Source organism: Emydura macquarii, unplaced genomic scaffold (assembly GCF_026122565.2).
Source record: "Emydura macquarii macquarii isolate MOO-44397 ecotype Brisbane River unplaced genomic scaffold, CSIRO-AGI_Emac_v2 contig_2205, whole genome shotgun sequence".
NCBI classification, from domain to species: domain Eukaryota; kingdom Metazoa; phylum Chordata; order Testudines; family Chelidae; genus Emydura; species Emydura macquarii.
Genome location: NW_027132342.1, coordinates 4,316,672 through 4,332,927, shown reverse-complemented (window position 1 = coordinate 4,332,927; position 16,256 = coordinate 4,316,672).

Below are 16,256 nucleotides of genomic sequence, written 5' to 3'. Positions count from 1 at the left end.
AAGACAGGGCCAACCCAGACCTCAGATCCACTGTGTGTTTTGGGTAGGTTTGGACTCAGTTGCAATTCTGGATCCAAATTTCCCTGTTCAGGACCGTCTCTAGTTGTATCAATAATTTAAATATCGCTATGAGACATTCAGCTGATGGATATGCATAACATTCCTGCTACCAGTGAAGGACAGGGACATTGGCTATCTGTGTAATAAGGAGCTCCATAACCATCATAAGTCACTGTTAATCCTTGCTACCTTGCAGTTCTCACAGCCAAGTACAAAGCATAAAAGAGTGAAGATGCAAAATGTAAACAAAGTCATCAATGCAAATTTCATAGCTACAGTGATGCCTAACTTGTAGTTTTTCATGATAAATGCTCCAGTGAAAGTCCCGGCAGCTGCAGCGAGTGAAGTGGTCATGCCTAAAATTGCAGCAGTTAGTCACATTCACAATCAGTGTTTGAATATAACACATGCGTGAAGCCAAAATACATGGTAAATGCAGAAATGGGCCCAAACTGTGGAATTCAGAGTAAGATTTGGACTTCGAACACCCACAAAGCTAAGCAGGGTTCAGTATCAGGTTTTGGTTTGGTCCACTACATAGAAAGGGACCATTTTTGGTATTCACATATTTCTCTGTATTCTGATTTTTATACCTCACCTATCACCATAGTAGCTGACTGCCTCACAGAGAGATCACCAAACTAGTTTGGTTTTCCTCCTTAATCTCCTAGCAATCCTAATTTGGGTTAGATGAGCTCAACATCTCCAAAGCTCTAGGAATCCCCATAATAAGTATGATTTAAATATCAATCTGTAAAGCGCATTGTGATACAAGCCACTGTACCAAGTGCAAATTGTTCTTAAACTACTTTTTTTAGTGGAAGAATGTTTTAGATAAAATAATTTGATTGAAAAATGAAATATAAAATTAAGGAGTCATATGATACCAGTAATAAGGCATATCAGGCATGTGTACTTCTGGCATAATGAGGCTAAGTTCTCCTTGGAAGAGCTTTTTGTTTAAATGTTCAATATTTATAAATGCATTTAGCGAGAAAGACCTTATATTAAATCTCTGATTCTTAGCAGTTGCAGGCCTTTTTACCACTAATACAAATAACTGGTTCAAAACACTTTCCAAGCACTATGAATATTGGAGGATAATACTCACCAGTTATAAAATTAGACTTTGACCACACTGCTGCACCATGTATTTTGGTCTGTAAGTGTAGTAACCAATAAGACTATTGGACTGCAGAAGTGTACAGCATAAAAACATAAAATACCTTCTGTTTATAAATTACCATTTTAGTGAGGTGAAGAGATCTGAAAAAAAAAAAAGATCTGTAACTGCATTAAAATCAGGATACACAATCCGATGACTAAATTGTGAAGCCACAAAGCTAAATATTAGCCTGAATTACACAGACTCCCACTTTACTAAAGTCAATGGAATTGTACAGCATAGAATTAGGGGCAGAATTTGGACATGCGTGTTTAACATATACAGCAGAGAATTCAGATCTCAGATGTACCAGTGTAAATACAGAATGGGTATATTGAACAACTTTTCTGTGTATCAGTAATTTAATAAGTACATAAGAATGGCCAAAATGGGTCAGATCAGTGATCCATCTACCCCCGTTTCCTGTCTTCCAACCATGGCCTGTGCTGGATACTTCATAGGGAGTGAAGAGAATGGGGCAATTTATGGAGTGATAAAGTGACTGTCATCCAGTTCCAGCTTCTAGTGGTTTGGGGTAATTAAACACAGGGGGAGGTAGAGAGGAAACCAGGGACTTTTGGGCATTTCACTGCAGGGCTAGTGTCAGGCAGTGACTTTGAGAAAAGCTACAGGGAGGGTGAGGCTGAAACTTGCTAAAGTTTAGAAAATTTGGTAATCCTCTGAACTTCCGGATGCTTATCAGGGCTAAGACATCAAACCTTTTGAGGCCATCCATCACTAGCTTCACACATATGTATTCAGAATTTGCCTCTTGGATTTATTCCTAAAATGGAAAAGTTTGTGCTTGTGGCATGGTGACACTTTCAAAGTTGAAAGCAACTGTGAAATACTTGCCTTTCATCATTTCTGACCACTTCGCTGACTGGTGATTTCTCTTGCCTTCATCTTCCCCCATTTTAGAGAGATTAGGTGAAGATTTGGCATTATTTAGTTCCCCTGCTTTTTCAGACTCCTAGCAGAAAGATATGGCAGCCACACAACTAAATACTCTAGCTATCAAAAATCCAAGTCATCATGCACCATCCCGTCAAGAGACCTGTAGAGTTATTGTTGTGTTGCCTAGCATAAAAGATGGTGGGAGGGGGAGAAACGGTCTAATTATTGAAGAAAATGCACAACTAACTTTTGTTTACTCAACTGCTGTAAATTTCCTACAGAAAGGCCAGTGCTCCAGTTTGGTATGTATTAACTTTCTGTAATGTGATCTCATTTCTTTGGTCAGGGAAACCTGATTTAATAAACTAGATTGAGTTTACCATTTGATGTGTCATTAATTAATAACCTAAACGGAACCCATTTACTTACATCATGCTATTTTATACACAGTTTATAAATGATTATGTAAGTCATAATAGGTTGGCATATGTGTGCGATTTCAAATGTTTGAATTCTGCTTTTAGGCCATCAGATCAGTCATTCATGTAATGATGTAAACCACTAAGCTAAGGTACCTTTTCTACCAAGTTTCTTTTAATCTATCCTCTCTTTTTCTTACCTGGATCCACAAACCCAATGTCCACATATAGCCTAGAACATAGAAAGCCCAAGAGGTAACCAAACATTGCATCCACCTCAAACAATTGGCCCAAACAGCCTGAAAATATAATGAAGACATCAAGGATAAGTTTAAAACATGCAGCTCTGCAGATTTCTCATCTCTGATGGACTCTCTCTTGGTTGCCTTAGAAAATCCAAGAGGCTACACATGAGGCAGACCTTACGCTCTCAAGTACAAGGTGCATTTCTTTGACCTTGTCTTCTCTAACATAAATACATAGCAACAAAAAATCCCAGTGGGCAAGAAGCCCAAACCCAAAACCAAAACAAACCCCCACCAAAACAAAACACTCAATTGCACACATTTCTTCCTGTGGGGAGAGAATGAGACAACAAATATCATGTGACAGATGTTAGTCACATTGCTTAATGCACTACTGTATGGCGCTCAGATACCATGGTGCTCAGCTGAATGCAGTATAAGAATCTATACAAGACAGGATAGATGGGCACCTAGGACAAAAATATGCAATTCCAAGCCTCTTTGGGTACGTCTACATTGCAAAAAAGATGCGTTCTTAACTTGGGGCTAGCTAAGCCATGTTCATTAATTTGGGTTAAAATAATCATAACGACGCAACAACTTTGCTTTTAACTTGGGTTAGTAGCCTGACATCAACTCCAGGCTCCCCTACAGGCTTTAACTTGAGCTTCTAAACCAAGTTAAAAGCACAGTTGCCGTGTCTTCATTGACATTTGAAGCTGAGTTAGCTAACATGGGCTAGTTCATAGATTCTAAGGCCAGAAGGGACCACTGTGACCATCTAGTCTGACTTCCTGTATAGCAAACTTCCCCAAACTAATTCCTGTTTGAACTAGAGTAGCTAATCAAAGTTAATACAGTTTTTTTTTTGCAGACTAAGCAAACTCTCAGGCTATCACTACACTAGATAGCTTACAGCAGCACAGTTGCATCTGTGCAGCTGCGCCTCTGTAAACTCTCTAGTGTAGCCACTCTAAATTGACAGGAGAGAGCTCTCCCGTTGACTTAATAAATCCACCCCCAATGAGCTATGTTGGCAGGAGAAGCTCTTATTCACACCCCTGAGTGACATAAATTAAACTGACAAAAGTGGTAGTGTCAACATAGCCTAGGCCTTGTCAACACTACAGAGTTTTGTTGACAAAGTCAGCTTTCATCGACCAAACAGTGGAGGTGTACACACTACATTGCCCCTTCCGCCAACAAAACTCTCCTGCTTTGCCGACAAAATAAAACCACCTCAACATGTTATATTGGCAAAGTGTCAGTGTAGACACTGTGCTTGGTCATGTCACCATGAATGGCCTCCAGGAGGTTCCCACAATGCCCAGCCAGACCACTCTGGTTAGCAAGTCGAACTCCACGGCCTTACATCCAGGTACACAGGCATGGCCCCCTCCCCCTTTATAAGTCTGGGAATTTTTGAAATTCCACTTCCTGTTTGCTTGGCATAGAGCACTCACATCACATCCTCCCAGCTGACCATGGCAGCTACACATAGCAAACGCTCACCCGCTTGGAGCGCACTGGAGCACATTGGATCTGCTGAGTATATGGGGAAAGGAGGCTGTGCAGACCCAGCTCCGCTCCAGCCACAGGAAATTTGATACCTATGGTCAGATTTCTCATGCCTTGTTGGAGAAGAGCTACGATTGAGACATGCATCAGTGCCGTGCGATGATAAAGGACTGAGGCAGGCATACCAGATGGCAAGAGAGTCATCGAGTTGCTTTGTTGCTGAGCCAAAGACCCGCCGTTTCTATAAGGAGCTGGACATCATCCTCTGCCTGACAATGCCACCTTCGTACTCAACAGCCAACAGATTATAGGGAGTGGTAGAGCATAATCAGATTTCAGACTAACACTAATAATAATACTTAGCTCTTATAGCACTTTTTATCAGTAGATTTCAAAGTGCCAAAGGCTACTCCTTGTTTCCACAGGTTGACCGTGCATTGTATGAAGAAAAATTTCCTTTTGTTTGTTTTAAATTTGCCACCTATTAATTTCATTAGGTGACCTCTCATTCTTGTGTTATGTGAAGAGGTAAATAACACTTCCCTATTCATTTTCTTCACTCTACTCACGAATTTATAGACCTCAGTCATCTGCGCCTTAGTCATCTCTTTTTCTAAGAGAACCTCTGCCAATCTTTTTAATCTCTTCTCACATGGAAGCCTTTTTGTTGCCCTTTTCCAATTCTAATATATCTTTTCTTGAGATGGGGCAATCAAAATAGCATGCAATATTCAAGGTGTGAGCATACCAAGCATTTGTATAGTGGCATGATGATATTTTCTGTCCTCTTAGCTATCTCTTTCCTAATGATTCCTAATATTCTGTGACCTGTATCCATAGACAGCCACAGCCATATGTTTTGCTATGGCTGATCAATATTGCTTAACCATTCAAATAGCTGTAAATGAAGCTAGTTACAGTATATAGTGCATCCCCTATTCATTAATGGTGTGGAAGCTTATATTACTGACATGCACGGTACACAGAAGACAGTGCTGTCATAGTTATAGTGAAGCTTTCCATTTGTTCTTAGCACACTGGTGCCGCTTTCTCAGGAACAAAAGGAACAGTCTGACCATGACACAGTGCATTGAATTTTATTTTCTCTGAACATTAAAATTGAAAGGGTTTTCCTTCCCCTCCCAGCAACCTTTCCTTTACTAAATATGGGGAAACTACTGAAACTGAATGGAACAGAAAATTAGCTTCAGGTACAGGGTGTCAATAAATGGGACCACACTGCGGTGAAGGGAGGCAATCTTCAATTTTCGAGCCAGTTTTGTAGATCTTATTTGTAAATGGTTGATGAAGACAGAAGTCACAGGTATCCAAATCTGCTGAGGTGACAGCTCTGGAGAACACAGCCAATTCAAAGATGCAGAGGGAACAAGAATTTAGGCCAAAAATCATGTGGAGCTTAAAGGGAAATGATGCAACTAAACACGAGTTGTCACGCAAATGAGCAAAATTCTGTTACTTAAGTATAGTCCTTGCAAATAGGCAAAGAGTCAACATACTACCAATTAGGCCTGGAAAATGGGGTTTTGTTGAAATTGATTTGGGTGAATTTTCTGTTGGCAAACACCAAACTGAACATTTCATTTCAGTCCAAGCTGATCTCAATCTCTGTGTTGACTGAGCTAGCCACAGTGCCTTATAGGATTTGTAGCTTTGGATCCCTCAAGCCCTCATTCTTATTTATCAGCTCTGCTTCCCAGTTGGGCTACATATCCCATCATGCACTGCAGTCTCTCCCTGTGACTGAGGCGTGGTGCATTAGGAGTCCCTTGAGACACCATGGTGGCTCAGTCATAGGGAGAGACCAAAGTGCATCATGAGAGAAGTAGTCCAGCTGGAGATAAGGGAAAACAAAAGCATGAAGGACCTGGGAATTTCATGACTCCATGATGCATTATGGAGGCTCAGGTAGATTAATTTGAACTTCACCTGACTGGACCCAAAATGAAATGTTTCAATATTTCTGAATCAAAAATTTTCAGAACTTTTCATTTAGCAATATGTTTCAATTAATTTGATTTTTTGTCCTGATTTAGGACAAAAACAAAGGTCAAAATTTGGAATTTTCTGTAGGATGGAAACAGAATTTTTCAACCAGCTCGCCTGTAAATGATGCAACGCAACAGGACAAAAAAAATCAAATTAATTTAAACAAGATGGCTAACTATCTAAAAAACCCTTGCACATTAAATTTTATTGATTTGCAAATTGGGTGTACCATATATCACTGGTAACTTACACTGAGCTAGCGAGTGCCCTGCAACACTGACCAAATGGCTGCTACCCCAGAACAACCTAGCTCTTTCATTTCTTTCTGTTATAAACGTACCCATACAGAAAGCAGAATTTTCTTCTTTAGCAAAATCATCCAGGTAATAAATCCCCCGAGGCATTATTGGTGTTTCCCCAATTCCATGTAACATGTTTCCCTTTAGGATATATATTCACATAGCTGAACCTGCTTCCTTCACTCAATCTGCAAAAATGATGATTCAAGGTTTTTTTTTTCTTGGTAGCTGAATAATATCATATATATTTTATAACCATCTCTTTGATTGAAAACTCATACTACATATTAGTTCATTTATGTGCCACAAACTGAGCAAATGTCTCCAAAGGTTGGTATTATAACAGATCCCAAATCTTGGGTCTCAAATCCCAGTACTTGACTCTTACGACACCCTTACCTCAGGATTCTGTACTATTTTTTGCATTCTCTACCACCAATACCACCACTTCTCTATAGTTACAAACCCCCAGCATTTTGCAGCAGTATCTGGATTTCCATCATTCTAGTGATGACAGCAAATGTCCTGACCTGAGGCTTCAAAGAGACAAAAGACCAATCACAAAAGGTTCAGATCTTGAAACCACATATGCACTCAACTAAAGCTACTGAACTTTAGGTTCACAAGTAGTCCCACTGGGTTCAGCAGGAATAATGTGTTTTAGTTTTTGCAGGATCAGGATCAGGATCAGGATCAGGATCAGGATTCAAGTCTGAAACATCTAAGGCTCAGTATAGTGTGTGGTGAAACAATAAAAGTTGGGGGAATTGTTTCTGTTGAAATAATGCTTAGAAAAAATTAAGTAAAACATTCTAAAGCCACCAAAGAGCAAATGAAAAATACTATGGATTAGACAGTCACATAGAACCATAGAAGATTAGGGTTGGAAGGCAGCTCAAAGAGGTCATCTAGTGCAATCCCCATCTGTCACAAAAAACAACTCATCTATCACTGGTAAAAAATTAGATCTGTGCCAAACATATGGTGGAGGCAAATACTGACTATTATGCCTCATGAGTGAGTAGGCACTTTCCACCCACTGATGAGGTAGTTTAAGGTGTGGGAATTTGAGTAATGGGAATTCAGTCAGTCATGCATTATGAGCACATACTCACAAGTGGGGATTTAATATTACACTAACCTTTGAAGAAATGTGAATGAATTGTGGTACATAAATATTTTTGGAATCTGCAGTCTCACATGATTAAATGTTCCATAAAAAGCATCAGGTACCATAAAAGCAGACAAGAACTGAACAATTTTGATTATTCCTGTGTCATTCTTTCCCCCTCCATCCACAAAGAGTTCTTATCTATGTAGAATATATAAACAGGGTGTTTTGTGCAGCTGGCACTAGCTGATAAGGCTATGGTTGCAAAGCAACATGTAGGAAGCACGTCTGATAACTGGAGAGATGCAAAATTGTCAGCTTGAGTTTGTGCAGATTTAAGCAAAAAGGACCCAATTCTCCACTGCCTTGTGCAGTTAATTACAGCAGTGGAATGTGAGTGTAAATGTTACCATGCTGATTTTAGTAACATTTTGCATCCAATTTACCCAGGTGCACACAGCCTATACAAGGTGCAAAGCAAATGAGAATAATGCAGAATATATTTGAGATTATTTCACTTGATTCCTTCACAACCCAGCCGCGTTTCACTCTAAGTTTTCATCTTGAAATTTCCTTTGATTTTTCAAGTTAAAGTCTACCAACAATCCCAGACTTTTTGATTCAGCCAATTGACTTCTGCTTGGCCTTAACATAATGTAATAAGTGGTGCTTGGATTGGAGAGGTTTTCATTTGAAATTTGGCTCAGAGTCAAAAGACGCGCAGTTTGGCATGCCTTTCAGAATAGCTAGGCACGTCGCAGATAGGTTTTCATCATGAAAGTGTCACAGCTTCAGCACTAACCTCACTGACAATTAACCTCACCCTGGCAAGGGGAGTCAGCAGAGAAGACTGTTCTGTGAGTCAGAAACAGGCTAAGACAATGAATCTCCTCCAGTTCATCCGTGATCTTCTCTGACATCTATAAAATAGCACAGCAACGTATTTTATTAACTTAAAATCAATTGTTACCTGAATTTGACATCCATGATAATGTTTCACTGTCATCCCAAGCTTGCTGTTGGTTTTGATGAGTTAAGCAAAGAGACACTTGAAGTTAAATTTAGTGATGACATCGTGCATATTGATGACTCATTCATACATATAACTATGGGTACGTCTTCTCTGATGGTCGCAAATTTTATTATACATTATAAAATACTGTGTACAATTTCAAAACTTCCATCGAGGAAGCCAGCTGTAGAGGAGGGAATGTCAAATTTTCTTTCTATCTGAGTGATGGCACGTTTCATATAGATTCCAGAAAACGTCTTAAAAAGGTAGCTGAATGATAGAGCAGCTAGAAAAAAACTAAGGAAAGATCAAGAAGGAAGGAAAAATGTCACTAAAATAAAGATCAAATTAACTTCAATTTATTTGGAATGACTTACACTAATAAAAACTTCTAATAAAGTTTTTAAGACTGGGCCAAATCCTGAAGTTCGGGTGACCAGATGTCCCAGTTTTATAGGGACAGTCCCAATATTCAGGGCTTTTTCCTTATATAGGTGCCTGTTAGCCCTCCCCCTACCCCAACACACACCCTCTCCCGTTTTTTCTCACTTGCTATCTGGTCACCCTAACAGAAGTCCTTGATCTTTACTCAATCCTTACTCAGGCCAAGCTCTCACTGGCTTGTTACTAGACCATTATTGTGACCTGGCATGGTAATTCCTATGTTACTATCCACCTGATTCATATGTTTTGAACCTGTAGGGAAGGGGGCAGAATCAGCCGCCCCCTCCTGCTTTTCCTCTGGTTAGGACCCTTTAAGAACTCACAGAGGCTTTCTCTGGCTAACAATACCTCTGGCTGGGGCTAGTTTAGTACCAGAACCAGTTTGCAGCAACCCAGAGTTCCACACTAAATCACACAGATCACATTGAGATGGTGCCTTGCCTATGCAATATGAGTTGTATTCATTATGTAAATCTTTGAGTTTATTGTTTTGTTCAGTGTGGCAACTAGCCAGGAAACAGAGGCAATCCCTTAAGCTGAAGAATCTATTGACATGCTAAGAGATACTGATCTGTAGGAGGATAGGTAGCTAGGCTCACAAAGAGGGTGTACTATTTGGAAAGTTGTTTGTTGTGTCTTTTAAAATGTGAGGTTTGTACATCCAATTTTTGTTTAATTCCCTCTTTATCCAGGTGAGAAGAATCCTCAGATACCTGCACAAGAACTTTGAAATGCATTAATTTCAAAGAAGCGATGAAGAAGGTTGTGTAGACAAAGAAAAGATCTAACAATGCTAAGCTATTATCTTCTAACTGAGAAATACAACAGATATTGTGTGCTGACGTCTGACTTAAAAAATGAGGTCATATGTAGCTCTGAAAAAAAAGACTTAACACTTGGGCTCACAGCACTTCTGAGGCAGTGTCGCCAAAGACAGCATGATTTCCTGGGCATAAACACACAAACTTCCAAAAGCACATGCTGGGACAAGGCAGCCGTGCTGCCGCTGCCGAGAAAAACAAATCTTTTTTAGATCACAAGGTTTTCCATTCTCGTAACTAGTACCCGATGGGACTAAGTTTGGAGACTGGAAGCTGTGCATAAAGGTTTTTTTTGTTTGGGATTTCACTTGGCGGGAGAAAAGACATTCCATGTGGCCAGAACCTACCCTAATAGGCTACGTAGCGTCTCTACACCAAGAGGTTGTTGACCAGAAAAGGTGGAGACTGTTGTCTGGTCTTCCCCGGGATAGGAGCTGTTGGTTGGTGGGAATGATGAGAGCAGACTGCAGGATGTTCCCTTTCCTCTCAAAATGATTGCGTAGCTAGAGACAGGTATCTATCTATAGTACTTACATGACTCCCATTATTGTAGTATCTGAGCACCTTACCACCTTTCATGTACTGATCGTCAGGACACACCTGGGAGATAAGGCAGTGCCAGTATCTCAGTTTTACAGCTGAGGAATGACACTCAAATAGACTACTATGTCCAAGGTCATGCAGGAAGGCTGTGGCAAAGCAGGGAAGTGGCCCCAGATCTCTCAAATCCCAGGATAACACCCTAATCACAGGGCCATACCTCCTCTCCACTGCTGGATTATCTCAATTGGAAGGAACTCAGTGAGACCTCAGGGCACACAGATGGCTCACAGGTTGCACTTACCACTACAGCTGAGTGAATAACTGATTTTTTGTTTCTATAGATGAACTGAAAGCTCAAACCAATTATTTAGGGAAAAAAACCCAAAATGGAAATATTTTCTCTTCAAAATGAAAAACTGGGAAAAAATGGTTTTGTTTTAAGTCAAATTAAAATGTTTTGTTCAACCTGAAACAATTTTTAAAACATTAAAAATTAAAAAAAATTAATTTAATTTTCCAGGTCTTTTTGACTCCTTCCCACCCACACACATGCACACCCACACCCACACACACACCTTGTGTATATATGATGTTTCATTTAGAAATTTAGCTACATTTCTACATGAAACCTCATTTCAAAATGAAAAGTTAAAATGATTCATCTTGAAAAATTTCAAAACTTTTTTGAACTTTTTTACTTTTCTTGTGTGTCTGTGGAAATTATTTGTCAAATTCAACTTGAATTCGCTAGCAGTGTCGGTCGACTCAAAAACTGCTTTTTTCAGCATATAAACTATTCCTTCAAAAATTTCACCCAACTTTCCTTAGTACCTCTCAGAGTTCAACCATAGAACCAAAAAATCAATCATTTTAACTGTCAAGTGAGACAAAATCGGCCAGATCCTCGTTTATGTAAATCAGTATAGCTCCATTAAAGTCCATGAAGCAACACTGATTTATACTCACTGAAAATCTCAGTCAATCTGAATAAAACTGTCAAGTTACATATTGGTTTTAGTTTGTGTTAAGTGTCATATGTGCGCTTATATCTCAGCTTGAGTAGAAACTGTCTGCTCATAAGTGGTTCTAAATGGACCAACAGGTTCCACAACGGATGGATGGACCACTTACCAGCTGAATTTTCATCCTTCTTCCTCATGCCTTGGTTTGATCCAGCCATGTCTACCTTGACTGCTTTAGTAAACAATTTCTTGCATCATCATAGGTCTAGCTGTTCTTTCAGACCTGGCTTGTAGCTCAGATACTCGTTTCTCTGGTCAGTGTAGCTGGTCCACATGTCAAGTAAATCTGATGTCTGGGTGTTCAGTTTGTGGTGTGCAAACCCTCCTGTTTACACATGGGAGGGAAAAAGACAATCTAGCTATCTTTCTCTGCACTGATAGATACAGATAAATAGATTCTAGCATCTCTTCAGGCAGGTCTACACTTAAAACAGCTGAGCCACTGTAGCACTTCAGTGAAGACACTACCCATGCCGATGGGAAGGCTTGTCCCAGTGGCATGGATACTCCATCTCCACAAATGGCAGTAGCTATGTTGACAGGCAAAGTCCTCTTATCAACACAATGCTGTCTACACTGGGAGTTAGGTTGATTTAACTGCATCATTAGGGGTATGGATTTTTCACACCCCCTGGGTTATGTAGTTAAACCAACCTCATTTCCTGGTGTAGACCTAGCCTTAGGCATAGAAAGTTAAGAAAGACACCCTTCATGATAATCTGTTTTCTCTCTAAATCACAGGCATAGTACATTTTCTGGCCTAGTTCATAGTGTTTTACTTTCAATTTTCTTTTGGCCCTTCTAAACTTATACTAATTATTATTGCTTCTAGCTATCTGTTGTTATAGTATCTTCCTTTCTTTCTATCAATGCTGGTGCTACAGTACTTTTGCAACTTCTCCTCCTCCTCTGTTTCACTTTCAGTTCTGAGTACTTATTCTTTCCTTCCGTTTTTCTGTCTTCTCTCATGTTCAGATTTTTATCTACTGCTTACATTCTTATAATGGTCTTGGCTATTAAATAGGAAGTTTTACACGGCTATTGGTCCTTTTCACAATTACTCAAATAGCTAAGAAGAGTGTCTTCTCCAATTGGACTGGGTTGGGCCAAAGCAAAGAGGGTCCATTGACCTCCTTATACAGATTTAGATTTTTTGAGTCTTTTATGAAGCTAAACCTCCCGCTCGCTGAAATATTTGCCTCATAAAACATCATGCATTTTTTTTTTAACCCTGGACTTCCTGGAAATAAAGCCCTTATTTGTAAAGGCAAACATGTTCAAACTTGGAACTCTTAAATGCAACACCTGAATAAAAGTGGCCTGGTCTTCAAAAGGGCTAAGCAATGGGAGATGTGGGAGACCAGCCCCTCGGAAGAAATCAGGCCATGTTTATTGAGTGCCTAAAAATGGATTTAAGTGCCTCTTTCTGAGCACCCACGTTTTGAAAATTGCAGCCAAAGTAAATAACATTAAAATGCAGTGGAAATTCATTCATATACATTTGCCCACTTCTCAGCACAAATGCAATAGTGGTACCGACTGCAGTGCTTTGTAGTCAGAGTGAGCCAAGATGAAGCCAGCGCAATGTGTTTGCTTTGCCTCATCACAGATTCCTCCCCTGCTGCTATAGTTCGCCACTAGACAGGACAGCACAGAAGTTATCAAACTGGTACAAAAGAGCAGTACTGCATCGCACTGGCTCACTGAGCCACCACATGGAGACCTTGCCAATGGCAGCCTGACTCCCTCTGGAACCACACTGCCAGGAGGAAGGGGAACTGCTGGAAAGAAGGCAGGGACAATGTGCTGGCTTGTCTCTCTGTGCGCAAGGGGGTTTCCTTCCCTGGAGATAGCTGCCCAAGGACACCTGAGTGCAGAGGGTCACAGCCCCTGAAATCTGCAACACTTCAAATCCCTTTCATCTGTGGGTTGATTCCTTTGGCACAGTTTTCCCTCTCCCTTCCCATTTCTATCTCCTATGTTTGAGACCCGTGTAATTTAATTGTAGCCTTGAATGCATCTTTTCATGGGGTGTGGTGTTTGGATTGTAGCTTCCCACTTAAAAATTTGACCTAGCGTCACCCCTGGGAACACGATATTCCCTAATTTATATTAATAAATAATACATTGGGCAATATCAATATAAGCCATGCAAATCCAAAGAAATACCACTGTCCCCTCCCCCCCAAAAAAAAATTAACTGTAGGATTTTATAGATAAGTCAGATGGCTCAACCATTCAGGTACCAGAGGTCTTCTTACTGACACATCTGTATAAATCAAAACGTGTATGGGTTGCTGAGAAAATAACAAGCAAAGGGTTGTGATAGCTTAGTCAAATGCAGAGGATCAATCCCATTGCCCTACAGCCACAAATAAATCTCATTTCAGCTGGAAAATTCTCCCACTGTTCCCCCAGATATTATTATAATTAATACTCTAATGACTTATTATAGCAGGCAATACTGTAATTTCTGAACAGATCAATAGGTCTTGCCCAATACACTTTATTATGACCCTGTATTCCTGGATGTGGCTAATATCCAAAGTCCCTCTGTACTCTGTGATTCTGCTTCTGACATATTTGCCACAGAATCCATCCATTGCTGTAAAACTGTTCTCCAGGCTCTAGCCTTTTATTTAAAATAAAAATTGATTTTTAGCACTGACAGTTGTGTACTAGGATTTTCAAAAATAATTAGGTGCTTAACTCTTTGAAATCCCACAGGATGCCTATTTGCATTTTTAGGCACTTAAAAACTCTGGCATAAAGTGCAAACAGTGTAGTGTTGTCTTCCTGAGTCTGCAGACAACCTGAAATGATAGTTCTGAGAGGTATATCCTGCCCCTCTCTTCTCAATGAGCTGATAACTCTGAAATTTAAAGATGACTGGCATAAGTAGTAACATTGTTAACCATTTCATCAACGATCATTTTAGGAAACACATCCAGCAAATGGCCCAATGGTAATAACATATGGTAATATAATGTCGTGTGTGGGTTAATGACATTAATAAGTCCTTCATGGTTTTATTTTATTTGATTTCATTCATCTGTCCAAAAACGAGGCAAATGGAAATTAGTGCATAAACATATCTTATGTTTCAATGTCTAGTCTTGGGATCCAGTTCTGTGATTCCCTATTCAAGCAACACCCTAATTGTAGGGAAGTTTCAGGCACTTGATGTCTAAAACAGTCACCAAACCTATGGGATTCTAATAGGATTGAAACCAATAGAATGATGAAAAAATACTTTGGTAGTATTTTAAATATTCTAATCTAAAGGAAGCCTCTAGTCTAGGATATCACTCAGGTTTAGCAATGGTTTTGAAATAGATATTACAAACTGTCTGAAAGAAATCTAGAGCTCAACTTTCCTAAAAACACTAAGGTTTAGATTTGGTGTAAGACAAACATGACAGAATTGGGCTCCAAGAGTCAGGTAGTTAATATTATCATTCTTTGAGTGCCCTCTACAGGCTGTTATATGGCACAGTAACAGAAGGTAGCTTCAAAATAAAATAGCATAAAATATCTGGGTTTTGCTTTGAAAAGGTAGTCACTACAAAGCTGAAAATATTTCACTGATCAATTTAGTAAATAATTTAGTCTAATTTTTATAAAATGATACAATTTTGAATGCAATAATTGTCACTTTAAACTTTCTTTTAAAAAGAAAAGAAATCATAAAATAATTATCAAGGTATTTAAAAAGATATGATGGATGAATCAGTCAAGATTTCGAAAAATAGGTGCCTACACTTCGGCTCTTAGACACCTAAATCAGTGCCCCAATTTTCAAAAGTACTGAGCACCCAGCAATTCCTATTTCCCCCTATTAGTACGAAATAGTCATTTGCTTCATGAGTAGTTGCACTGAAAGTAATGTGAATAAATTAGGAATAAACTGCTAAAAAGCAGTATGAAGAGTAGCAGAAGCTGGTCTTTTGTTTGGCTTTTATATTAGGAAAATTGTGGCAAATTGTCAAATTGACTGTTTTTGCAATAGGTGGGATTTTCCAAAAGCATCTAAATTAAGTTAGGAGCACAAGTTCCACTGACTGCCTCAGAGGTGTTTTAGAAAACCACCCCTTTTAAAAAAAAAATCCTACTTTTGAAAGTGAAATCTTTAATTTGTAGACCCTGCTTTGTTGTGGGATTTGGGGTTTTTTGTTTGTTTGGGTTTTTTTGCATTCTTTAAAAATAAATTATCCAAGTTTTGCTGCTCTTCTGCGGATGTCTAGAAAGAGAGGTCCTTTTAGTAAGGGAGAAACTGACTAGCTAGAGAAAAATAATTGATTTTTATAGTTATTTCATTTACAGCAAACTTAGGTGTTACTTACAACTAGAGCAGGTCAAAAATATTCTGACAGAACAGTTTTCCCTTGAAAAATGCCAATTCAATGAAATTGAAACATTTAGTAGGAACATATGGATTTCATCAAAATTTTCAACAGGAAATTAATGAAATAATTTGTTTTGATAAGGTGGAAATATTCCATTGTGATAAAGTTGACATGATCTGTTTCAATAAGGTCAAAATGTTTTATTTCAACTTTATTGTTTGTATTATAGCTTCTTATTGTACTGTGCGACCCTTAGAGCTATGCAAAGTCTCTGACTTCAGTGGGACTCTATCCAGGTGGATCTGTGGGCAGGACTGGGGCCTTCCAGTTTCTGCAATATTTGCAAT